The sequence below is a fragment of the Capra hircus genome, chromosome 17, assembly GCF_001704415.2.
Source record: "Capra hircus breed San Clemente chromosome 17, ASM170441v1, whole genome shotgun sequence".
Classification (NCBI taxonomy): Eukaryota; Metazoa; Chordata; class Mammalia; order Artiodactyla; family Bovidae; genus Capra; species Capra hircus.
In genome coordinates, this window is record NC_030824.1 from 1,577,209 (window position 1) to 1,598,204 (window position 20,996).

Here is a 20,996-nt window from a genome sequence, read left to right on the forward strand (position 1 = left end):
TCAGAAATAATTAGCAAGAAACATATATATATATTTTTTTTTTGGTGACGAAAATCTGTAACCCAAGAGACAGATTTTTGAAAAAAGTACACAGTGTGAGGGAACAGACTTCCTCCCAAGGCAGGCAGGGTGCGTGGGGGCGGCCGTGGCTGAGTCACCACTGCACACGCCCTGAGCTGGGGGCAGTGCCTGGCCAGCCGCGGAGGGCCCGCCAGCAAGGAGGCGGTGGGGGGCAGCGGGGCCGGGGACAGGGCTCACGCCACCCATCCAGCCCCTCCGCAGCCCTGAAGCAACCTGGCGTCTGGAGACTGCACGTGCTGGGCCAGGTCCTGACCCCTCACCTAACCAGTGAGAATGCTGAGCTGCCAGGTGGCCGGCAGACAACGACTGCTCCCGCTCTGCAGGCCTGAAAACGCAGCTCCTGACACTGAATCGCGGGTTTAGGGCCCTGCAGCTAGGGGGTAGAGGTGGATCTGAACCCAGGTGGTCTGCACGGAGGCGGTTCCTCCTCCTGGATCACCTGAGAAAGGCTCGAATGGCTGGGGCGTATCTTGCCGTCCTGGGCGCCCGGCCCTGGGTAAGGCGCTGCCTTGGTGAGTGCACGCTGATGACCTGATGAGGAGATCTGGGGGGCAGGAGGTGCCCTGAGATCACCCAGGGCCACGGTCGTGGGTTCTGCAGGCTCCAGGCCTGCCAGCTTCAGAGCCGGGGCTCTGAGTTACAATGCAGCCTCCCCTCGCTTCCAGGGTTCACCATGTCTAATAACCAGAATGGCCACTGATCGGTCAGTGTGGCTGCCGCTGGGCACCGGGAGGGGCATGGGGGGCACTCTGGCTGTGGTCAGCCTGAACGTGAGCCCCTGTACTCGAAGCAAGAACTGACTGCCCAGACTCTGAGCATCTTCCTGCAGGGTGGCCGGGAGCTGGGGTCGGGGGGAGGTCACTGCACCTCAGCAAGCAGCTCTGGGGTCCGGGTCCGGTCTGGCTGCCTGGGACGCAGGGAGCCGCTCTGCTCCCAGGGCACTGGCTGGGTGTCTGGGGCAGGATGGGAAGGCGCGAGGTCAGCAACTTTGGAGCAGCACAGCCTGCCCTGTGGGGAGGGCCAGTGCCTCCCAGAGAGACGGTGAGGGCATGAGGAGGGGAGGGGAGGGGAGGGGACGGACGGCTGGTCTTGGGTGCATCCCGGGAGGCCTGCACAGGGGCGGCAGTCACACACAGGAGGGCAGGGTTGGGAGAAGGGGCACAGAGCCGCAAGCTGGAGCAGGGAAAGGGCACGCTGAGGAGCCTGGGCCTCCATCCTGTGGCCAGACGGACTGTGTGGGCATTTGAGCAGAGGTCCATGTTAAAGAGGAGGCTCGGGTGGCGGAGTGCAGGGAGGAGCCGAACGAGGAAGGGGACCCTGGCTCCCAGATGGTGCACTCTGGCTGTGCCGAGTCCCAGGCCTCGGTTCAGGGTCTCTGCAAGCAGCAGATCCAGGCTGCACACACAGATAAAGCTCAACATCAGAGACGCAAATGAAGCCACTCGGTGTGACACTGCTCAGGCTGGCAGAAAGGACAGGTGGCATTAACTCCGCTCGCGCTTTCTGAGAGAGAGACCGGCAGATCCCCTCATGCGCATGAACAGGGCGGCTTGCTTCACCCCCCCAACTCAGAAGGGAGCTCTGCTGGCGGGCACGTCGTCTGAGGAAGGAAGGCGCTCGTGTGCAAAGTGGCTTAGGCTGCGGTTCTTGAGCAGGTGGCCCTGGGGGTTCTCAGGCTTTTCTGACCCCACATGTCCTCTGTCCCCACCTCCACTGGGACTAAAACTCAGGGACAATGAGCTTGTGAGAGGAACAAAGTGACCACCCACATCACAACAACACACAGACACTGAACTACCCATAGACTCAAACCCACAGAAATGCAACTGCAGGAGCAGCAGCACCGAATCCCAGGGCCAGGCCGAAGCCACGCTCCCAGCTACGAGGGAGCCCCGGCCGGCGGCAGAGCCCACGCGAAGGCCAGGACCCGCACAGCGCAGCCGCGGGGAGGGCCTGCCAGGCTGCCCAGGGGCGGGAGCACGAGGGGTCGGAGAGCAGAGGCTTGGCCCGAGGGGGCTGAACGGAGTGTCTGTGAGGGGAGAAAGATGGGCAAGTTGGTGGGGACGGCGAGGAAGAGGCCGGGGTGGAGGGGAGCAGCTCTGCACGCTGCTGCTCCTGGGGCTTCTGGCGTTCAGATCAAACCTGCACACAGGACTTCCCTGGTGGTCCAGTGGTTAAGAATCCACCTACCGATGCAGGGTACGTGGGTTCAATCCCTGGTCCAGGAAGATTCCCTGTGCCACGGGACAGCTAAGCCCGTGAACCACAACTGCTGGGCCTTGCTGCTTCGCAACAAGAGAAACCACCACAAAACTGCACGTCGCAACTGGAGAGCGGCCCCTGCTCTCTGCAACCAGAGGAAGCCCGTGTGTGGCAACGGAGACCCACCGGCTAAAATAATTAAAAATAAATAAGAATATTAAAAAAAAAAAAAAACTCGACAGAAAAGCAACTAAGCAGGAGCCTGGCGAGCTGCTCCACCAGCCACAAAGGCCACGACTCCTGAGAGTCGACGCTGGCCTGCAGATGAGAAGGTCGGGTCTGCCCTTCCTCCCCAGGGAACTCCAGGCCAACACGCTGGCACCTTCTAAGAACGACATTCCTCAGCCAGGGGTGCCTGGAGCCTCCCTGGCTCAAGTGACAGCAGCCAACGGCAGCTCCCGGCTGTGGAGCTCGGGAAGAGCCCCCAGCCTGGCCCACAAGCCGGGGAGTGGGGCTGGGGAGGCGGTCAGGGCACGATGCCGGCGGCTCCGGGACGGCGGGACCACGTGCTGCAACAGCCCGTGGAATCAAGGGCTCCAGCCTGTTCTCCCGACACCACCGTTTCTAGAAAAGCACCAACTCCCAAAATACCCGTTGGATTTCACCAGCTAAATGCAAGGACGAATCCTCCTTTTTTTGCTAGAAGAGAATAAATCCATGACATTCGGGTTACTGATGCGTGCCCCAGGTAGCAGTCGCAAGTTCTCCATCCACCCGGACCGGGCCAGCAGAGCATGGCAGTCCACGGCTGGTGCAGGAGTTTCCAACCCTTGGGGGCTACCCTGGGTTGGCTAGTGTGTCCCCCCCAAATCCGTGTCCTTCCTGAATCTTCAGAATGTGACCACAGGACTCCCTGCTGGCACAGTCGATAGGAGCCCACCTGCCAATGCAGGGGACACGGGTTTGATCCCTGGTCCGGGCAGACCCCACGTGCCACGGAGCAACTAAGCCTGTCGGCCACAGCCCACCGAGCCGAGAGCTGTAGCTCCCGAAACCTGGGCACCTAGAGCCTGTGCTTCCGACACGAGACGCCACCGCGATGAGAAGCTGCGACTGGAGAGCAGCCCCACTCACCCCAGCTAGAGAGAGCCTGCAGCGAAGACCCACTGCGGCCAAAAATAAGTGAAAAAAAGAATGTGACCTTGTTTGGGCTGCTGCAGGTGCCATTGGTTAAGATAACACCGGGGTAGGGCCGGTCCTCGGTCTGCTATGACGGATCTTACAGGAAGGGAAGCAAAGATGCAGAATACACGTGTGCTGATGGAGACTGGAGCAAAGCACTAACGAGCCCAGGGGCGCCAGCAGCACCCGCAGCGGAGACAGGCCTGGGGCTCACTCTCCCTGGGCCGTCACAGAGGAGCCCCGCCGACACCTTGACCTTGGACTTGTGGGCTCCAGGGCCGTGAGAAGGTAAAATTGTGTGGTGTGAAGCCGTGGGTTTGTGGAGACTTGTTACCGCAGCCCTGGGAAATGGTTCCCGCAGCTTCAAGTGGCACAGACTTAATTTGCTACAGCCGTGGAGGGCAGAGGCCCTAAGCGCAGGCTCGTGGCGAGGCTGCGCTCCGCCGAAGGCTCCTGGGGAGGGCGTGTCCTCCTTTTTTCTGGTTTGTAGAGGCCGCTCCCATTCCTTGGCTCGTGGCCCCTTCCTCCATCCTCAGAGTCAGCAGACCGGCATCTTCCAATCTCCTGACTCTGACCCTCCTGCCTCCCTCTCAAGGACTCCGTGATTACCCCAGGTTATCCAGTCCCGCATAACCTCCCCAGCTCAGGTCCTCAGCTTAACCCTGTGGCTGCAATCCCTCTGCCACGACGGTAATACGTTTGCAGGTTCTGGGAATTAGGACGCGGACACCTTGGGGGCCGTCACTCAGCCACTGCACCGAGGAGCAGTGCACAGAGGCCTCACAGGCCCCTCCGAGCTCCCGCCAGCCTGGCACACACGCCTCTCCCTGACCACTCGGGGGGTGTCCTAAAGCCTCCACTGACTGCTGTGACTGAGGAGCCCCCAGGCACTGGCCGGACCAGGGCCCCTGGGACCCCTTTTCACCTGGAACTCCTGGGAAGGAGAGGGTTGCCACGGAAACAGCCAGCAGAGCAAAGCCAGGTGGCTATTTTTAGAAGCAGAACCTTTTTCTTTCCCCCTCCATCTTTGAGGAAAATGGATCAACTTTCTGGGTGGGCAAGCCCTGTCGGGGGGCAGGGCAGACTGGGCTGGAAGGTGCAGGAGGGGCACCGGGGGGATGTGGAGTCGGGCGCCCGGAGCTGCCCCGTCTTGCACTGTTTCTCACTTCTCTGGGCAACCTGGCGTTGCCCTCACCTGGCCACAAGCTCCTCCAAGTCTAGCACTGGGTGAAGAGGACCGTCTCCCCTCAGCCACTGTGGCTGGAGATGAGTGAGGGTTGCCCTGAACCCACCAGCTCGCTCCCCAGTGCTCGGCTGGGACCTGCCTCCATGATGGGAGGAACACCTGAAAATGTGAAGAGAAGGTGGGGGCTTCTCGGAGGTAAAGGCTCAATCCTTGGTAGGCGGGCACCAGGTCACAGACCAGGCAGGTGCCCCGAGCAGGCAGGGCCATCAGAGAAACCTTGTCCCGCTCCCCAAGGAGGCGGCCCACAGCCGTTCGGGTGGGCGGCGGAGGCAGGTGGAGACCAGCGGACAGCAAGGAGCGCCACTGGCTGGCGGGGGACAGGACCCGGGCTGAGCGCGCACCCCCGGCCGGCCCCCTGCCACTCCACAGAAGACAGGGCGGGAGCCCTTGGGAGGAGGGCGCTGCCCTGCAGGTGCGCCCTGTGGGAGGGTGGCATGGTGACACCATGGAGGAGGAGGGGGCTGCCCCAGGGAGGGGTAGCAGGTGCGCTGGGCCGCAAGTGGGGCGACCAGAGCCCGGAGGAGGCGCACCCCTGAGGTGCAGCCCCCGAGGCAGGCCAGGGGCCTCCGTGCCGGACAGTGAGGCGGGGGGACCAGGCCAGACGTGACCGGCGCCACCGAGGGCCCCTGGGAACGGGGCTGCCCCTCCACCAGGACACTGTCGGGCCTTCCTGACTGGGGAACCCAGAAGGAAAGCAGGGCTGTCTTCCCAAGGCAGAGTCTGTGGGTCACTAGTCCTGCAGGGGGCTCTGCAGAAAAAGGAACCAATGATTAAAATAAAAAACCACTTTCATAAACAGGGTGAATGACGTCCCTTCCCCCGAAGCAGGTAGGTGACCAAAAGCTCTGAGAAGCTCGGCCTCGAGGACCCTGGAGGGCGTGTCGGGATCTGGTGGAAACATTAGGTAACAATCAGGAGTAAATCGCGAAGCCCCAGCAGGCAGGGGGAAGACGCAAGCCAGAGTGCAGGCATTGGGTGGGCCTATCTCCCCTCCTCCCTCTGGCAGTAGGCACGGGGTGTGCCAAGGGCGGCTTCCTCTGCAGCGGGGTGCAGGGGTGGCCCCCTGACCAGGACAGCTGTCGAACAGGCTGAGTGGGCCACCAGGGGTGGGCAGCCCGGGCTTCGCTCCGCTTCCGCCGGAGGCATCGGGGCACAAGCCACACCCCGCCAACATGAATCTGGAGGCCGTACCGGCGTGACTCTGCTCTCCCCACGGAAAAACAACTCCTGGGGAACCTGTGCTGGCTGGAGAGGCCAGAGGAAGGCTGGGCAGAAATCTCAAGAGAGCGAAGAAACACGCCCCCCTCCTCTTCCTGGAGGGGCTGGGGCCCAGGGTCAGAGCCAGGAGCCATGACAACGAGTGAAAGACGTACACAGGGGGCGCCAGAGATGCCCACCGACCCGGCGCCTCCCTCCTCGGCAGCGCCCAGGAGCCGGGGCCACGCAGCGTCCTCGGGGTGACGGACGGCTCTGGCCGCAGGGCCCCCTCCGGGGAAGCGAACCCTGGTGCAGAGATGCAACATAGAAAGAGACACACAGTTTCAACTGCGGCATCTGCTGCGACACTGGAGGCAGCCTGCCGCCCACAGCCCCTGCCCGCTGGCAGAGCGCCCCGCCCAGCCAGCGCTTCCACCCTAGCCAGGAGTCCACGGGTCTCCTGAAGGAACAGGGGTGCACTGCCGGGGGCTGCTGTTCCATGGCGCCCCACCACCACCCCCGCCAGGCCCCCAGACTCACTCATCTGCCTTGTCCTGGTCTGTGGCTCGCCTAGGGTCCCAAGCAGCAGAGGTGGGCTGCCCCTCAGCCAACCTGAGGTAGAGGTGTGAGGGCACGACTCCACGCCACCCGGGTGTGGGCAGAGACACTGCAGCCCACCCCCCGGCGTGTGAACCCTTGTTAAGGGGCACGGATGCTCCCCTCCCTCTGACCTGCTGATGGTGGGAGCCAGCCCACCTGCGTCTCAGCATGCGGACCCTCCCCAAGGCGCCTGGCCCGCCCAGACGATAGTGAGACTTCTGATGGCGGGGGGAGCTGCCGTGTTCCCCCAGCCTCCACCACAGGCCCCCAAACTCCACCCCACTGACCGCTGGCTCCTGGCTCACAGAAAGCCCAGCAGGCCCACCCTCCTTGGGAAGGGCCTCAGTATTTTTGGAAAAGTGTCTCCAGGAGGTTTTACACCGCAGCCAGATGAGAACTGTGAGGCCTCCCCAGCTGTGTTGCCTTGATGCTGTCTGTCTGTCCCCCGCACCCCAGCTCGAGTGTTGCCCCCTGCCAGCTCTACAGACAGCCAGCAGGGCTGAGGGGCTCCCACAGACCCCGGGCGTCTGGCTCTGGGGCTCCATATTTCCGGGGCCCTATGCTGCCTTCTGAGTAACCACAGAAGATGAAGTTCTATCGTCTTGGCGGCTCAGGAGATCACACAGAATTTCCACGCTGGAATCCAGCCTTTGTCCACGGAGCCCAAAGGCAGCTGGGTGTCGGGGTCTCGCCTCTGCTCCGAGTCCTTTTCTCCATGGCGGCATCACCAGTGAGCTGCCACCTGGGTCCCATCTCGCCGTCAGCTGCGGCCCCCGTGGACTTGGGGCCGAGCTGGGGACGCCAGGAGGGCTTCTTTCTGCCCCCGTCGGCCCAACCCCACTCCCGTTCCTCCCCGCCAGGCAAGGGCGCCCACCCCTCCGCTGCCTGTTGTGGGACCAGAGGCCCCAGAGCAATCAGAGCGTCCTGGGATGGATAACAAGGAGCCCCACCTGTGGGATACCCCAGCACCCACACCGGTCGCGAGTTCAAGGTCTGCGGCAGCACAGCTGAGCTGCTCACGGGAGCCGCCGGCTTACGTTTCCCCGGCCTGACGACGGCCATGGCTACTTATCGGAAAAAATCGGACGTCCACGAGACCACACGAGAGAACTTCCCATGCAGGGCTGTCTCTGGGCCTCAGGGACAGAGAGTGACTACGGCAGGGGGCTCATCACCTCGGAGCCGAGGGGCCCCGGGCGGGCGGGCAGAGGCAGCCTCGTGTCTCTGATGGCAGCCCCGGAAGAGGAAACCTGGCGGCATGTGCTCAGAGTGAGGCCGAGAGAGCGTGGCAGGGGTGGGCTGTGTTTGGAGGCTGTTGGCTCCTCCCAAGGCCCTTTTATTCCTCTCCTCGTTCTGGGTCCCCGTCCGTGCAGCTGGGAGCCTGGCCAGGCCGTGTGTCCACAGGCCTCTGAACATGCCTCCCAGAGGACATGAAGCACAGTGGACAGTCCTCGTCGTGACCCACCATCCTGGGGAGAGCCCCGACCCACAACTGGCCAGGGAGGCTGGGGATGGGGGTCAGCACGGCCGGGGAAGGCATTCCTGCGCCTGGACGACACCGAGGCTTCCCAGTGCCCAGTCCCTCCTCCGCTGTCTGTCTCCTGTGTCACCGGGGACACTGCCGGGCCGGCGGGGCCTCAGCTCAGGTGTTGGTCTGGCCACCAGTAGGCTGTGTGACTCTGAGCAGGTCTCTACCTTCTCTGGGCCCCCGAGTGTGCTCCTGAAAGGAGGGGTCTACCGGGCAGACCCACACTGCTCCGGGGGAAAGGTTCACCGCTATGGTTAAGACAGAAGTTAACGCAGACGTGCCCTCGATCCTGGGGGCGCCTGGGTGGGGAGGAAAAGACCCTGGGACCAAGCAAGCAGCCCCACCGCACCCTGGTTTGCTGAAGAAGCCCTGGGGGCCAGGCCGGGGGCCAGGATCCACGGAGGCCGGGCCACCGGGAGACGGGGCAGAGCGCGAGAGTAACCGCATCCCGGCAGAGCAGGCAGAGCCCAGATCTACCACCTGGGAGTCGAGACTGGGGCTGAGACCCAGAGCCGGGGAAGGAGACGGGGCCAGGGGAGGGCCTGCGGGGGGAGAAGCTCAGGGGAACCGGCCCCCAGCCCTGCCCTCAGCACGGTTCCCTCCCCATCACCTCCCCACCTGCTGGACTAGGGGGTCGGGCAGCCACCCCACAGCTCAGAGGGCAGTAGCAGCAGGATCCCTGCAGACACCGCCGCGGGTAGGGGGCTTCCAAGGCTTGGCCGTGACGGCTAAAGAGGAAAATCAATCTGAAAACAGACCCCAGAAAAGTCCACATTCGAGAGGGAAGCTTGGCCTTTTGAGGAGCTTGGCCAAAGATGAACGAGGCGGACTTCGCTGGCCCTTGGCTCCCGAGAACGCGGGATCAAGGCTTGTGACCCCGGACGTCTGATGGCCCCTGGCTCCGCCCTCCTGCTCGCCCAGCCTCGGTTGGAAAACTGTTCCTACAGGGCCAGGGAGCGTTATTCTCAGGTTCTTGGCTGTTACGTTTCTCACTGTAAATCAAGAGGTTGGTTTTCTGCTTTCCAGAAGAAACGGAAATTGGAAACTCCAACTTGTGATGGTATTTGTGAAGACACTAAAGTGACGGTCCCTAAAAACTGCAGGGGGTGACCAGGAGCTGGTGCGGGGGCGGGGGGGCGGGGAATACGGCCACGGGGAACCGTGGGGAGGGGCACATGGTGGAAATAACAGCCTCCGTTGAAGCCCGGGGAGGGGAGATCCAGCAGAGACGGGGGAAGAGGGGGCGGGAGCTGGCAGGGAAGAACCCTGTCTCATGGAGGAGGGCCACCTGCCCGCCTGGGGCTGTACCTTGCCGTGGGCTCCCTACCCCCGTCCTGGGAACCCCTCCTCAGCAGCTGCTCCCCGAGCCCCCGGGGAGGCTCCTCAGCCTGAGCTGAGGTCCTCTGAGCCTGTCTGGGAGCTTCCCTCCAACTGCAGAGCCCAGGGGGTTCTCACTGAGGCGGCGGGGCTGAGGGAGAAACCTGGGCGCACGGAAAGAAAGATGTACACAGCGCTTGCGGGCGTCGGAAGACAGTCCTGCGCAGCCTGACACCCACAGCTAGGCAGGCTTGAATTACAACCCCGAGGTCTGCAGAGACCCAACATCTTTGGGCCAAGTTTCCACCTGAGACAAGTCTCCAATTGGCTCCACAGTGGCTGGGGTGGGGCTCCCCTTAAATAGGTCAACTTTCTGCGGTCCTGGTCCCAGGCCCACCTGGGCAGGAAGGGGAGGGACTGAGGGAACAGGTGGTGGGGGGCCTCTGGGGGGCTGTGCGGAGGGATTTTTCAAGGCCACTTAGGATCGGAGGACCTCGGGGCCATGGGCTGGCTGTGTGCTACAAAAGGCCCCTTTCCTGGAGCTGGTGAGGCTGGGGCAGAGACCCAGGCAACGACAGAGGGTCCCTGCCTACTGACAGCACATAGTCAGCCTGCAGTTCGCGCAGCCTCCCGGCCTGGGTCTCACCACACCCCGGCGCTGTGGGCTCCACTTCTGGCGCCCTCCAGTGGCAGGGGCGCTGCAGAGGTCCTGCCCCCGTCACCCAGTGGGCAGCTTGACTCCGGGATCTGGATGCTGGGTCCTGAAAGCGGACGTGCCTGGGCGACGGGCACATGAGCCAGAAGACAAGGAAGGAACGGCTTCCTTACAGAGCAGGGAGAAAGGACCCTGGCACTTTACAGTTCATAAAAATGTCCTTCAAAAGTAAAGGTGGAAGAGAGATATGTTCGGATAAACAAAACCTGAGAGAATTTGTGGTTCGTTGACCTACAGTAAACTTGAAAGTAAGTTTGTCAAGCTGAGAGGAAGTGATACCAAATGGCAACTCAGATCCACACAGAGGAGCAAAGAGGGCTAGAAATGACGGCAGGCAGGACCCTGCAGGGTCTCTTGGTGCAAACGCCCCTCTGAGTCTGGTTTGTAGGAAGAAGGCTTTAGTCCCCCTGGGTTCCAAACTCGTCAGGGAGGAGGGGGGATGCAGAACGAAGGGAAAGCGGTGAAGGGAGGAAGGCGATGACATGACTCCGCATAAACCAAAGTCCCGGTTCCTCCACGAGGCATTCACACGACAGTCAGATGCGTCTTGGGCTCTCTGCAGGATGGTGACCCTCACGCAGGTGGAGGATGCTGACTACGCTGAGCACGCTGAGCGCAGGCACACAGACCCCGGACTGGTCGGAACCAGAAGGCTGACGATTCTGGTTCCGGAAACGTCCCCGTTACCACCCACCAGTCAGAGGAAGGCCATGCACCCTATAGACCTCACCCCAAATGTCACCTTTAAACTCAAACTGTCCCTGAAAGCCTTCAGAGTTTGGGTCCTTTGAGCAGGAGCCTTCTCTTTGCTTGGCGCCCTGCAAATAAGCGCTGAACTTCCCTTTGCCACAGACTGGTGTCAGCAGATTGGCTTTGCTGAGAGGGCTGAGAGGACCCAAGTCCGGTTCGGTAACAGAAAAGATAAATGTGTGAGTGAACATAAGAGAGGCTGGTTTTCCTCCCTTTTAAATGTTGTTTAAAGGTAACTCATACAGCAAGTTTAAAAAGTGTGTTGTGTTTTCAAAAGTAAAGCAGGACGCAGCAGAAAGAGGGGGAGGGACCGTGGAAGTATACTGTTGTTAAGGGTCTGACTTATAGCTGAAATGGTGTATGATTTGAAGGAAGACTGTAATAAGTCAAAGATGCCTAATGTAAACCCTACAGCAACCACTGAAAAGAGAGGTATGCAGTTACGAGCCAATATAGGGAAAAAATGAATACTGAAAACATCACAGATGGCAGGAAAAGAGAAAAAAGAACAAAATAGATGAGACCAAACAAACAGCAGAATAGTAGAGATAAACCCAAACACATCAAGCATCGCTGTCGTTTAGTTGTTAAGTCGTGTCTGACTTTTGCAACTCCATGGATTGTAGCCTGTCAGATTCCTCTGGCCATGGGATCCTCCAGGCAAGAATGCTGGAGTGGGTTGCCATTTCCTCCTCCTTGGGATCTTCCAGACCCAGGGATGGAACCCGAATCTCCTGCACTGCAGGCAGATTCCTTACCACTGCGCCACCTGGGCTTCTCATATCAATAATTACATTAAATTAAAACGTTCTCAACATTCTAAAAGTCAGAGCCTTTATCAGATTGGATTAAAAAGCAAGACCCATTATAGGCTATCTTCAATAAAAACCCCTTTAAATATTAGAGCATAGATAACCAGCCACATGCTTTCTACAAGAAACACACTTTAAATATAAAGACATTGATGGGTTTCAATTTTAAGTAAAATACTAGGAAAGGAAACACCAGGCATACGGCAATTACAAGAAAGCTGAATGACCTTAATAACATCTCAAAAGAGGCTTTAGGACAGAGATAAAGAGGGAAGTTCCATAATGACAAAAGAAGTCAATTCATTAAGAAGACACACTCCTGGTTGGGCATGCACTTCCTAAGAGAGTCTGAAAGTAGATGAAGCAAAACCAGAAGTGAAATCTACAGTTACAGTTAGAGATTTCAATACCACTCTCTTAGCAACTGCAGGAAGGTTTAGACAGAAGAGAGATTCGGAAGATGGGAATCTTCAAGTATCCTCTATCCATCAACTTGAGTTAAGCGACGTTTATAGCACGCCACCCCTGCAATGGTAGAATACCCATTTTTTCCCAACAATATGTGAAGTATTCACCAAGACAGAGCAGTGCTAGGCTGTATATCAGATCTCAAATTTAAAGTGATAAGACGCATGTTCTGTGGCTACTACAGAATTAAATTAGAAAGCAATAACAAAAATAAACCTGGAAAATACCCTAATGTATGAAAATTAAATCACACACTTCTAAATGACTAATGGGTCAAATAAAAACCACAAGGAAAATTCGATAATATTTGTAATTGAATGATAAAGAAAGTACAATATATCAAAATGTCCGGTAGTTAGAATGCGGAAAAGGAGTCCAAAATGGCAGTGGCTAAAGGACAAGGAAGAGAAAAGCCCGGGAAAAGAGAAGAAAGGAAGGTCCGAGGACCGGAGTGAGGACCTCAGGTAAAACAAGCAACACTCCTGGCTGGCCCAGTTCACACAGGACAGGCCCGGGGGGGAAGGCAATAAAAAGAGGAGGCAAAGGGCTCGCTCTCGCTCCGTGCGCTGGGGCGCTCTTCCCCTCGCGTCTTTGGATCGACACGCCCTCACGCCTCGAAGATGGGTTTTCCTGCTATCTTCTAAATAAAATAGAGCTGTGACACTGATTTGTCTAAGAGCTATAACACGGTCCATTCGAGACCTGAGAGCTATAACACGGTCTGTCCAAGACCCAAGAGCTGTAACACGCCGAGGGGGCTTTAATGCCCGTCACTCCAAGTCTTTGTTGTGACGAGACAGAGAACCGAGGAGCATACGCTCGCCTGAGAAAAATTTACGGGATGCAGCCAGGGCAGCGCTCGGATGATGGTGCGCGGCGTGACTAGATTCTTACAAAAGAAGGGAGGTTTAAGATGAGCGATCTAAGCTGCCACAGTAAGAAAACTCCCCTGGCGGTCCAGCGGCTAAGACTCCCAATGCAGCGGGCCCAGGGTTCAGCCCCTGCTCAGAGAACTCGACCCCACACGCCACGGCTAAGAGTTGGCACGCCACAGTGAGAATGATCCCGCATGCCGCAACAAGGGTCAGAGGTCCCCAGTGTTGCAATTAAGACCTGGCCCAGCCGAATAAATAAATGTTTCTTAAAAATAAAATATGATACAAATGAGCTTACTCACAAAACAGAAACAGACTCACGGACATAGAAAATAAACCCACGATTACTAAAAGGGGAAGGGGGTGGGGAGGATGCATTAGGAGTTTGAGGTCGGCAGATACGCACCACTATACATGAACAACGAGGTCCTACTGTGTAGCACACAGAACTGTATTCAATCTCTTGTAATAATCCATAATGGAAAAGAATATTTAGGTGTGTGTATGTGTGTAACTGAATCCCTGTGCTGTACAGGAGAAAGTAACATAACACTGTATTAATAAATCAAATGTACTTCATTCTTTTTTTAAAGGAGCTCAGCTGACAGATTCGACCAAACATTTAAGGAAAAAACAATACAGGTTCTACACAAACTCTGTAAGAAAATTAGAGGAGGGAACACATCCCACCTCACTTTATGATGCCAGGATTACTTGATAACAGAAGGACAAGGACAATGTCCAGACAAGGACATCACACACACACAAAGAACAAACAACAAAAACAGCTACAGCCCCATAATATCCTTCACGCACAGAAACAAAAATCCTCAGATACACAAATATAATCCAGCAATACATAAGAAGGGTAATACATCTTGATCAAGTAAAGTTTGTCCCAGAAAAGCAAGGTGAGTTCAGTATTTAAATATCAATCAACGAAAGACAACCCAATTAACAATGGAATTTGAATAGACATTCCTCCAAAGAGGATATACAGATGGTCAATAAACACATGAAAAAATAGGACGCAGCTGCTCTGGAAGACAGTTCGGCCATAATAACCCAGCAATCCCATCCTGGGTATCCACCCAAGAAAAATGAAAACTTTGTCCACATGAAAACTTACACACGAATGCTCACAGCACAGCAGATTCCTAGTGGCCCAAATGTCCGTCAACTGACGAATGGATAAAAGTGGTATATCCATGCAGTGGAATACTTATTTGACAACTTTTAAGGAATAAAATGTCAACCCTAAAGGAAATCAACCCTGAATATTCAATGGAAGGATGGCTGCTCAAGCTGAAACTTCAATACTATGGCCACCTGATGTGAAGAGCCGATTCATTGGAAAAGATCCTGATGCTAGGAAAGATTGAAGGCAAAAGGGAAGAGGGTGGCAGAGGAGGAGACAGGCAGACAGCATCACCGACTCAATGGACATGAGTTTTAAGCAAACTCTGGGCGATAGTGAAGGACAGAGGAGTCTGGTGTGCTGCAGTGCATGGGGTCACAAAGAGTTGGACACGACTGAACAGATGACACCACCCTGATGGCAGAAAGTGAGGAGGAACTAAAAAGCCTCTTGATGAAAGTGAAATAGGAAAGTGAAAAAGTTGGCTTAAAGCTCAACATTCAGAAAACGAAGACCATGGCATCCGGTCCCATCACTTCATGGGAAATAGATGGGGAAACCGTGGAAACAGTGTCAGACTTTATTTTGGGGGGCTCCAAAATCACTGCAGATGGTGACTGCAGCCATGAAATTAAAAGACGCTTACTCCTTGGAAGAAAAGTTATGACCAACCTAGACAGTATATTCAAAAGCAGAGACATTACTTTGCAGACTAAGGTCCGTCTAGTCAAGGCTATGGTTTTTCCAGTAGTCATGTATGGATGTGAGAGTTGGACTGTGAAGAAGGCTGAGCGCCAAAGAATTGATGCTTTTGAACTGTGGTGTTGGAAAAGACTCTTGAGAGTCCCTTGGACTGCAAGGAGTCCAACCAGTCCATTCTGAAAGAGATCAGCCCTGGGATTTCTTTGGAAGGAATGATGCTGAAGCTGAAACTCCAGTACTTTGGCCACCTCATGCGAAGAGTTGACTCACTGGAAAAGACTCTGATGCTGGGAAGGATTGGGGGCAGGAGGAGAAGGGGACGAGAGGATGAGGTGGCTGGATGGCATCACGGACTCGATGGACGTGAGTTTGAGTGAACTCTGGGAGTTGGCGATGGACAGGGAGGCCTGGTGTGCTACGATTCATGGGGTCACAAAGAGTCAGACACGACTGAGCGACTGAACTGAACTGAACACACACACACACACACACACACACACACACACACACACACACACACTAACATCTGAGAACTTTTAGAAATGCAAATCTTCAGGCCCTATCCCGGACCTTCCAAACCAGAAGAATCTGGGGGTGGTGGGAAGGGCCAAAATATAAGAAGCCAATATAACTCATCATTTTTACAGACTGCAAGAAAAGTATTCGACCAAATTCAACATCCATTCATTATAAAATCTCTCAGCAAACTAGGACTGCAAGGGAAATTTCTGCAACATTATAAGAGATGGGCAGGGACTTCCCCGGTGGTCCAGTGGCTAAGACTCTGCACTCCCAATGCAAGGTGCCCATGTTCGACCCCTGGTCAGGGAATTGGATCGCACACGCCCCAACTAAAAGGTAAAGAAAGATACCGCACGCCAAGACTGAACATCCTGTGCGCTGCAACTAAGACCCAGAGCAGCCAAGTAAGTAAAGAAAGACACAAATATTAAATAATCTTTTAAAAGATCTGCAACAAACTTATACTTAATGTGCATCAAAATGTTTGTATGTCTGTGGGCTTGTGCGTTTTTATTTCCTCAAGTTTTGCTGTGTTTTCCCGTTACGCTATAGGCATGAGTCAGGCCTGATTCTTACCCTTTACATGATCGCATTTCCCGGGGAACCCTAACGCTGGCGCCCACGCTGGAAGGGAGGCACGTCTCACCTTCAAGACTGCTTGTGCCACAGCCGAGGGCCGCAGTGAGTGCTTCGGTTCCACAAGGCTGTTCCGGGGACCGTCTCAACTGGACAGCTTGGTGCCACTGAGGCATGGTGATGAGCTCCAGATGTTAGGAGCTGGGCTCGACTGGTCACTCCAATATGGCCCAGGATGTCACCTCTCCAGTTTCAGCTTTCTTATATGTAAAATGGGAAGAACTCAACAGCACACACCCTGAGATAAGCTGGGGGATTTGAACTACTTTATTGTAAAGTACTTAAGGCAGGGTGATACTGGCACATGAAGGGGGAAAAAAAAAAAAGGCTGAAGGGTGAAATGTTCATGGCAGTTCAAGGCTATTATTCGTAACTGCCAAAAAAGGAGAAAAACTCTGCTACAACAGCAAGTGTAGAGGATGATGAAGGGAGTTCACCTACTGCCAATGGAGGGTAGAAATAATCCCGGGCTGGCCGAAAAGTTTGTTTGTGTTTTTCATAAGATGATACGGAAAAACCCAAATGAATTTTGGGGCCAACCCAATATAACCACTTTGGGAAATGACGTGGCGTTATTTTCCAAAGCTCATCATTCACATATTACACAACCAGAAATGGCCCTCGTAGGTATACTCTTGACCAACTTCTGTGCACACGTGCCTGGAGATGTGTACAATAACGTTGTCAGCAGCAAAGTTCATTTTGCTAAGCATCAGAAACATATCCCATGTCCATCAACAGAAGTAGTGTAAATGAACTGTGATGGAGTCAGCATTTCCCCTCCTGGGTATTTATCCAAGAGAAATGAAAGCAAACGTCAGCAAAAAGGCTCGCACGGGAATGTCCGTAGCAGCTTTGTCTGTGACAGCCCCCACACTGAGGAGAGGTCGAGTGGCCATCAACGGGAGACCGGATCAACTGCGCTACATTCGTACAGTGAAATAAGTACTAAGCAATGAGCAAACGAACTTACGATCGTGCGACAGCATGGGTGAACCTCAAAAACATTAAGCTGAGGACTTGCCAGGCGGTCCAGTGGCTAAGACCGAGTTCCCAAACAGGGGGCACACGTTCAGTTCCCAGTTGGGGAACTAAGATCCCATATCCTGCATGCCGCACGGCATGGCCAAGAGAAAGAATAGATAAATACATTTTAACTTTTTTTAAAAGAATGAGATGCCGTTCCTAGCTCTCAGCAGGTTGTGTGTATGTGTGTGGGTGCTCAGTTGTGTCCGATTCTATGCAACCCCATGAACTGTAGCCCGCCAGGCTCCTCTGTCCATGGGATTCTCCAGGCAGGAATACTGGAGTGGATAGCCATTTCCTCCTCCAGGGAACCTCTCCAACCCAGGGATCGAACCTGCGTCTCTTATATCTCCTGCACTGGCAGCTGGATTCTTTACCACTAGCGCCACCTGAGAAGCCCCAGCAGGTTTCAAAATGCTATTGAATGCTGACGTGGGTGTGTGGCAAGATTAGCTCTGGGTTTGAATATTTACCAAGGCTGTTGTTGTTCAGTAATTGAGTCGTGTCCGACTCTTTGCCACCCCATGGACTGTAGCATGCCAGGCTTCCCTGTCCTTCCCTATCTCCCAGAGTTTGTTCAACTCATGTCCTTTGAGTCAGTGATGCCTTCCAACCATCTCATCCTCTGCTGCCCTCTCCTCCTTTTGCCTTCAATCTTTCCCAGCATCAGTATCTTCTCCAATCAGTGGGCTCTCTGCATCAGGTGGCCAACATATTGGAACTTCAGCTTCAGCTACAGTCCTTCCAATGAATATTCAGGGTTGATTTCCTTTAGGATTGACTGACTTGATCTCCTTGCAGTCCCAGGGACTCTCAAGTGTCTTTTCCAGCACCACAGTGCAAAAGCAGCAATTCTTTGGTGCTCAGCCTCCGTTATGGTCCAACTCTCACAGCCACACATGACTTCTGGGAAAACCATAGCTTTGACTACGTGGACCTTTGTAGGCAAAGTGATGTCTCTGCTTTTTAACACACTATCTAGGCTTGTCATAGCTTTCCTTCCATGGAGCAGGCGTTTTAACTTCATGGCTGCAGTTACCATCTGCAGTGATTTTGGAGCCCAAGAAAATAAAATCTGGACTGTTTCCACTTTATCCCCTTCTGTTTGCCATGAAATGATGGACCAGATGCCATGATCTTAGTTTTTTGAATGTTGAACTTGGTTTTTTAAATGTTTAAGCCAGCTTTTTCCCTCTCCTCTTTCACCTTCATCAAGAGGCTCTTTAGCTCCTCTTCCCTTTCTGCCATTAGAGTGATGTCATGTGTATATTTGAGGTTGTTGATATTTCTCCCTGCAATCTTGATTCCAGCTTGTGATTCATCTAGGCCAGCATTTCGCATGATATACTTTATATAGAAGTTAAATAAGCAGGGTGAAAATATACGGCCTTGACGTATTCCTTTCCCAATTTCGAACCAGTTCATTGTTCCAGACTCCATGTCTGGTTCTAACTGTTGCTTCTTGACCTGCATACAGGTTTCTCAGGAGATAGGTAAGGTAGACTAGTATTTCCATCTCTAAGAATTTTCCATAGTTTTCTGTGATCCACACAAAGGCTTTTGTGTAGTCAATGAAGCAGATGTTTTTCTGGAATTCTCTTGCTTTCTCTATGATCCAATGAGTGTTGACAATTTGATCTCTGGTTCCTCTGCCTTTTCTAAAGCCAGCTTGAACATCTTGAAGTTCTTGGTTCATGTACTGCTGAAGCCTAGCTTGAAGATTTTGAGCACTACCTTGCTAGGATGTGAAATGAGCACAACTGTACAGTAGTTTGAACATTCTCTGGCATTGCTAATTCTCTGAGACTAGAATGAAAACTGATCTTTTCCAGTCCTGTGGCCACTGCTGAATTTTCCAAATTTGCTGACATATTGAGTGCAGCACCTTAACAGCAACATCCTTTCAGTTCAGTTCAGTTCAGTCGCTCAGTCGTGTCCAACTCTTTGTGACCCCTTGAATCGCAGCACGCCAGGCCTCCCTGTCCATCACCAACTCCCGGAGTTCACTCAAACTCACGTCCATCGAGTTGGTGATGCCATTCAACCATCTCATCCTCTGTCGTCCCCTTTTCCTCCTGCCCTCAATTCCTCCCAGCAACTGGAGTTTTAGCTTTAGCATCACTCCTTCCAAAGAAATCCCAGGGCTGATCTCCTTTAGAATGGACTGGTTGGATCTCCCTGCAGGCCAAGGGACTCTCAAGAGTCTTCTCCAACACCACAGTTCAAAAGCATCAATTCTTTGGTGCTCAGCTTTCTTCACAATACAACTCTCACACCCATACATGACCACTGGAGAAACCATAGCCTTGACTAGACGGACCTTTGTTGGCAAAGTAATATCTCTGCTTTTCAATATGCTATCTAGGTTGGTCATAACTTTCCTTCCAAGGAGTAAGCATCTTTTAATTTCATGGCTGCAGTCACCACCTGCAGTGATTTTGGAGCCCCAAAAAATAAAAGTCAGCCACTGTTTCCACTGTTTCCCCATCTATTTGCCATGAAGTGATGGGACCAGATGCCATGATCTTCCTTTAGGATTTGAAATAGCTCAGCTGGGATTCCATCACCTCCACTAGCTTTGTTCATAGCAATGCTGTTGTGAAAGTGAAAATCGCTCAGTCGTGTCCGACTCTTTGTGACCCCATGGACTATACAGTTCATGGAATCTCCAGGCCAGAACACTGGAGTGGGTAGCCTTTCCCTTCTCCAGGGGATCTTCCCAACCCAAGGATCAAACCCAGGTCTCCCACATTACAGGTGGATTCTTTACCAGCTGAGCCACAAGGCAAGCCCAAGAATACTGGAGTGGGTAGCCTATCCCTTCTCCAGAGGATCTTCCTGACCCAGGAATTGAACCAGGGTCTCCTGCATTGCAGACAGATTCTTTACTAACTGAGCTATCAGGAAAGCCCATATCAGGAAGTAATGCTGTTATTGGGGGTTATTTCTGTGCAATGGAATTACAGGCACTTTTAATTTTCTTTTAAATGCTTTACTAAATTTTCTACAATGAACTGAATTATCTTTGCAATCTGGAAAAAAATGTCAAAAATTATTTTAACCACCAAATGGCAATCATCCCACTCCACTCTGACAGTCAAGGATTCTGAGGCTACATGGTTTTCCTTTGTGTGGATAACTGAACACTTCTCAGCCGAGTGTGAGAACTCTCACACTGACACCTTCCTGATTCAATCTTTGAAAAATATAGAAAACCCCCCCCAAGTATAAGGCTGCATTTCCCATGAGAGTAAGAGCTAAAGCAAGCCAGAGGCCATTTAAGAAAGCTCCAAACTCTATGCAGTTCATGGGGAGAAACTCCTGGAGTGATGCTCCGGCTGCTGCATTCAGCCTAGGTCCCATCCCCTGAGGAATGCCACTTCCCAGATGACACACAGGGTCATCGCCCTCCTTCTATGGAGGCCCAGAGTCCCCTGCAGAGTTAACACCTGCCGAGGGACCACCGCTGTTTAGAAGGGAGCCTGGGGACTGAGATCTGGGGGAGAGACCGGCCTCCCTGATGATCCACAGTTATCCGCAGCCACTGGGATCACCAACTTCTCACTATGTAAGTAGCAGCTCCTCCTAGCCCCAGGCTGGCAAGAAGAAGGCTCAGGAGGGGAGGGGAGGGAGAAGTGGGTGAGGCAAAAGTGAAAGCTCCAGCTGGAGAAACAGCATGGCATGTTAAAATATCCCGGATGGTGAGCGGCCAAAGCAGGCGACGACGAGCCAAGGGCCAGCTCTCCACCAGAAAGAGCTGCCGGGGGTCAGGGTGAGGTGAAAGTGGGCACAGAAATGGCCACAGAGGAAAGGACAACTATCTCCAGGGCTGAGGAGATGGGGACGGGGGTGGTAGGGAGCTGCGTGGCTAGCGTTGCTCAGGAGCAGGGGCTGCAGGCGGCCACAAGCGGCCCCACGTCAGAAGTCCACCCGTGCCTGGATCTGTGTCTGAAGAGACCCTTGGGAAATCAGGTGGCTTAGGCCCAGTCAAGCAAGCCA

At 54.3% G+C, this 20,996-nt stretch overlaps 1 protein-coding gene across 1 annotated transcript in view; it reads right to left on the bottom strand.

Annotated features, from left to right (window-relative positions):
* OSBP2 (oxysterol binding protein 2) overlaps nt 1-20,996 on the bottom strand; it is a 121,767-nt gene that overhangs the window by 26,188 nt on the left and 74,583 nt on the right. The window lies entirely within an intron of this gene.